This window comes from Mobula hypostoma, chromosome X1 (genome assembly GCF_963921235.1).
Source record: "Mobula hypostoma chromosome X1, sMobHyp1.1, whole genome shotgun sequence".
Classification (NCBI taxonomy): Eukaryota; Metazoa; Chordata; class Chondrichthyes; order Myliobatiformes; family Myliobatidae; genus Mobula; species Mobula hypostoma.
Window position 1 is genome coordinate 1,357,249 of NC_086128.1, and position 6,000 is coordinate 1,363,248.

The following is a 6,000-nucleotide window of genomic DNA, read 5'->3' on the forward strand; positions in this document are numbered from 1 at the left end:
CTTATTCACTTAGAGGGTGGTGTGAAATGAGCTGCTAGCGGAAATGATAGACGTGAGTTCAATTGTAACACTTATAAGAAGTTTGGATAGGTACATGGATGGGAGGGGTTTGGAAAGATATGGGCTGGGTGTAGATCAGTGGGACCAGATGAGCATGGACTAAGTGAAGCAAAGGTCCTTACACTAGTAGATCTGCTGCAGAGACATGACAAAAAACTGCCTTATGTACTCTTGTACAATAACATATGGCTCTCCAGTATCTTTGAAATAGTAATTATACTTCCAAATACCCTAGTGGTCAAGCACAGTTGGAATTCTTGAGGTCAATTTGGGTGCAAATTTGTCTTTCCTTGTCAGGCCTCTATGTAACTCTTTTCCCAGACCACATTCTTATCTGGCTTCTGGTCCAGCCTGTTGTGTCAGAACACTGCAAGTGTGACATGAATGTGGGAGGAAAAAAAAATTGTGTGCCATGGTAACATCATGGTTAGCACGGCAATATTACAGCACAGGGTGTTGGAGTTTAGGGTTCAATTCTGCTGCACTTCTGTAAGGAGTGTCTGTATGTTCTCCCTGTGACTGCATGGGTCTTTCCTGATTGTCCAGTTTCCTCCCACTGTCCAATGACATACCGGGTAGGTTATCCGGTCATTGTAAGTTGTCCCATGATTAGATCAGAGTTAAACTGGGGTTGTGGGGTTGCCTGGTTTCTGTGGCTCGAATGGCCACTGTATCACTAACTAACTAAATAAATGAATAAAAACAAAAAAGGCTGTGACCAGTTAGAATTCTCTTCCTTAAAGAACAATGGAACAAATTCTTTAAAGATTTTTAAGGCAGAGATAGAAAGGATTTTGAGGTGAAAGGTCAGCAGAAATGTGATCCTGAGGTTACAATCAGTTAAGCTGGTTCTTATTGAGTGACAGAGCAGACTCATAAGGCTTACTGGTGTTCCTACTGGGAGTCATAGTCAGAAAGAAGTACAGCACAGAAACAGGCCCTGCAGACCACCTAGTCCGTGCTGAACCATTTAAACTGCCTACTCCCATCGACTTGCACCAGCCCTATATCCCTCCATGTCCCGATCCAAAATTCTTTTAAATGCTGAAATTGAGCTTGCATGCACAACTTATGCTGGCAGCTCACCCCACACTCTCACGAACCTCTGAGTGAAGAAGTTTCCCCTCATGTCCTCCTTAAACTTCTCACCTTTCACCCTTAAGCCATGACCTCTGGTTGTAGTCCCAACTACCCTCAGTGGAAAAAGCCTGCTTGCATGTACCCCGTTTTACCCGACAGGAATGATGGAAACAAGGTTGAATGGGTGCAGAAAAAAATTACAAGCATGTTGCCAGGTCTGGAAGACCTGGGTTATAAGCAAAGATTGAACAAGTTAGGACTGTATCCTTTGGAATGTAGAAGGTTGAGAGGAGATTTGGTAGAGGTATACAAAATTATAGATAGGTAGATGGATATTTTATTGATCCCAAAGGAACTTATATTGCAAGTGCACAGATACACAAATATATAAATATTACAAGAGAAGTAAGAAAGAATAAAAAAATAAGCTACCTCAAATAGTTGAACAGAAGGGGGTCAACTAGAGGCCATGGTAGAACAAAGGACCCTATGGGAAATCCTGGCAATTCTGGACAATGTTTCTCACCCTCTGCATACCACAAAGGAGCATTTTTATTAATAACCTCATATGGTGCCCCAAAGATCACTTTATGAGGTCATTCTTACCTTCCGCCATTAGGCTCTATAATGAGTCAACCTATAGCTGGGAAATTCCCACATGTCTGCATTATGTCGGCGGGTGGAGAAGATGGCAGCGTGACGCAGCTCGCAGCAGCCACTCTGTTGGTGATGTCTATTATTTGTCAAGTAGGGTGCCGTGCACAATCCTGATTTGATGGACACGGACGTGAGAGTACGGAGGAACATCTGGTGAAACTTCTGAAATGCCTGCTTTGCTGCTGCTGCTACTGTGTGGTCCTGAATCTCCGGAGAAGGCCCCAAGTCCTCGGCTTTGCTTGTTGCTCGGTGGCCGGGGCGGGGTCGAAGCGCTCGGCAGAGGATGGTGCTCGGAGAGGCTGTGTCAGAGGGGCTGGTCGGAGGCTCGGAGTTTTCGGATGGACTCAGAGTCCACTGTGGTCGAGTGCTTCCAATGGTGCTGCATCGGCAAGTTTGCAGTGCTTGGAGGTTCATGACAGGGAGGGTTTCTCCCTTCTGCCGCCTGCATGAGATGTTGAGGCTATCGGGACTTTGAAACTTTTTTTTACCGTGCCCATGGTCTGTTCTTTATCAAATTATGGTATTGCTTTGCACTGTTGTAACTATACATTATAATTATGTGGTTTTGCCAGTTTTAGTCTTGGTTTGTCCTGTGTTTTCTTGTGATATCGTTCTGAAAGAATGTTGTATCATATTTTAATGCATGCATTTCTAAATGACAATAAACGAGGACTGAGTGTCCTCATAATCTAATATAATCTAAGTTCCATCTGCCATTTTTCAGCCCATTTTTCCAGCTGATGCAGATCCCTCTGCAAGCCATGATGGCCTTCCTCGCTGTCCACTACACCCCCAATCTTGGTGTCATCTGCAAATTTGCTGATCCATTTAAACACATTATCATCCAGATCACTGATGGATGACAAACAACAAAGGACCCAGCACTGATCCCTGTAGCACACCACTAGTCACAGGCCTCCAGACAGAGAGGCAACTGTCTACTACCACTCTCTGGCTTCCCCCACAAAGCCAATGTCTAATCCAATTTACTGCCTCATCCTGAATGCCGAGTGGCTGAACCCTCTTGACCAGCCTCCCATGCGTGACCTTGTCAAATGCCTTACTAAAATCCATGTAAACAACATACACTGTGCTTCCTTCATCCACTTTCCTGGTAACCTCTTTGAAAAACACCAAAAGATTAGTTAGACATGACCTACCATGCACGAAGCCATGCTGATTCTTCTTAATCAGTCCATGACTACCCAAATACTTATATATCGGGTCCCTTAGAAATACTTTCCAATAACTTTCCCACAAATGATGTCAGATTCACTGGCCTATACTTTCCTGGTTTATGTTTAGAGCCTTTTTTTAAACAGTGGAACAATATTTGTTATCCTCCAATCCTCTGGTACCTCTCCTGTCGCTAAGGATGATTTGCGTATCTCTGCTTGGGCACTGGCAATTTTTTCACTTGCCTACTGTAGGGTTAGAGGGAAGACCTTGTCAAGCTCTGGAGATTTATCCACCTTGATTTGCCCCAAGTCAGCAAACACCTCCTCCTCTATAATCTGTATAGGGTCCTTGAAGTTGATGCTGCTTTGCCTCACTTCTATAGACTCCTGTATCTGTCTCTCGAGTAAATACAGGTGTAAAGAATGCATTTAAGATCTCCCCCATCTGTTTTGGCTCCACACATGGATTACCATTCTGGTCATCTAAAGGACCAATTTTGTCCCTTGCAATCCTTTTGCATACTTGTAGAATCCCTAAGGATTCTCCTTCACATTGTGTGATAGAGCACCTTCATGCCTTCTTTTAGCCTTCCTGATTTCTTTCTTAAGTGTTCTCTCGCAGTTCTTACAAGCACCTTATTTGTTCCTACATGCCATACACTTCAATTTTTATCTTAACCAGGGCCTCAATATCTCTTAAAAACCAAGTGTTCTATACTTGTTCTCTTTACCTTTTATTCTAACAGGCACACACAAGCTTTGTACTCTCAAGATTTCATCTTTGAAGGTCCCCTACCACTTTCCAAATACACCTTTGCCAGAAAACAGCCTTTCCCAATCCGGACTTGCCAGATCATTTCCGGTACCATCAAAATCGACCTTTCTCCAATTTAGAATCTCAACCCATAGACCAGACATATCTTTTTTTGCATATTTACTTTGAAACTAAGGGCATTGTGGTCACTAGATGCAAAATGTTCCCCTACACAAACTTCTGTCACCTGCCGTCTCATACCCTAATAGCAGATCCAGTATCACACACTCTTTCTTTGGGACTTCTATGTACTGATGAAGGAAACTTTCCTGACACATTTGACAAACTCTTTCCTATCTAGTCCTTTTACAGTACGGATTCCCAGTCAATATGTGGAAAGTTAAAATCACCTACCATAACAACCTTATGTTTCTTGCAGCAGTCTGTGATCTCTCTACAAATTTGTTCCTCTAAATCTCTGGGACCATTGGGTGGTCAGTAATATAGCCCCACTGACATGTTCATACCTTTCTTATTTCTCATTTCCAACCATAACATCTCACTAGTCGAGTTCTCCAGTCTGTCCTATGAGAGCACTGCCATAACATTTTCCCTGACTGGGAATGTCACCTTCCTTCTTTAATCTCTCCTGCTCTGTCGTGTCTGAAACAACAGAATCCCAGAATACTGAGCTACCAGTCCTACCCCTCCTGCAACCAGGTCTCACTCATGGCTACAACGTCATAATGCCAGGTGTTGATCCCTGCCCTGAGCTCATCCGCCTTTCCTACGATACCTCTTGCACTGAAATATATGCAGCTCAGGACAATAGTTGCACCATGGTCCCATCTGATTCCGAACTTTGTCTGAGATCTTACCAACATCTGCCTCCACAGAACTACTGTGTTGCAGCAGCAGTACCCACATCAAGACACAAACTTCATTGTCTTCCATTTAAAAAGTCATATTTTCACTGCGTATGAAACTTTGTAAAAATTGAAGTGTAAAATTGAGGTTTCCCTCCTCCATGGACAATAAAGATGAAAGAAGTGTGACAAAAGGCTGATCATGTGCCATGACAGAGAGAAAAGTAATATGCCTATGTACATTGCTCACAAAGACCGACTAATTTATTCTGATCTAACCATGATACCAAAAGGAAAAGAATAGGTTTCAAACATATCCTTATGAGGTTAAGATGGGTTACTGCCTCTGAGAAATAGAACCATTGTTTAAATTCTTTTCAGCACTGGACATTATTTGTCTACAGTTTCTCCTCCTTCTGTCATTATGATTTATGTACCAGTGATTGCTGCAGTGTATACAATTTAGAACCAATTGCTAAAACCAAAGTCTGTTTATAGCTTGATAAACAACTACATTGGGCAGTTATGTAGAATTGAAAGTTCAATGTGCAGAATCCACTGCAGTTTACACCCAGCTGGATAACAAAAGAGACTAAGTAACAAATATTACTGTTGGCTAAGCAGCTAATATTGGAAAACTGTGACTGTCTGTGGAGTATGGATCCAAGCAGATCGATGTGTGTGGCCAAGTTGTTTCTGACCTTGACACTTCTGCAGAAAGTGGAAGAGCCAAAAGAGAAGTTATTGAGTGTGAGAACCAGTTCGGCTAACCGGAGGAGGGTAGTGGTGGTGGGGAACTGGTGAGGTCTATTATCCAGAAAGTAGCAGAGGGCTTTGAGGCCTTCTTGATGGGGAATGAAAGTGTATAGGGATTGGACATCCATAGTGAAAATAAAGCAGTTGGGATCGGGGAACTAGAAGTTATTGAAGAGGTGGAGGGCATGGGATGTATCCCGGATGTAGGTGGGGAGGGACTGAACTATGGGTGACAAAATGGAGTCCAGGTAGGCAGATACAAGTTTGGTGGGACAGGAGCAGGCAGAAACTATGGGTCTACTGGGACAGTCAGGCTTGTGTACCTTGGGAAGGAGGTAAAGCGTCTGTGCTTCAAACCTATTCTGGTACTGCTCCCCAACTTTTTCTTCAGTACACTGACGACTACATTGGTGCTGCTTCCTGTACCCATGCTGAGCTCATTAACTTCATCGACTTTAACCTTCCACCCAGCCCTCAAATTCACTTGGTCTATCTCGGACACTTCTCTCCCCTTTCTCGATCTCTCAGTCTCCTTCTCTGGAGACAGACTGTCTACTGACATCTTCTACAAGCCCACTGACTCTCATAAATACCTCAACTATACCTCTTCCCACACCGCCACATGCAAAAATGCCATTCCCTATTCCCA

At 43.4% G+C, this 6,000-nt stretch overlaps 1 long non-coding RNA gene across 1 annotated transcript in view; it reads left to right on the top strand.

Moving 5' to 3' along the window:
- Positions 1–2,009, top strand: part of LOC134340550 (uncharacterized) — a 151,891-nt gene extending 149,882 nt beyond the window's left edge. The window contains exon 3 of the long non-coding RNA XR_010016584.1: positions 1,892–2,009. This is a non-coding gene — a long non-coding RNA (uncharacterized LOC134340550). The remainder of the gene's footprint in view (positions 1–1,891) is intronic.
- The last annotated feature ends 3,991 nt before the right edge of the window (positions 2,010–6,000 follow it).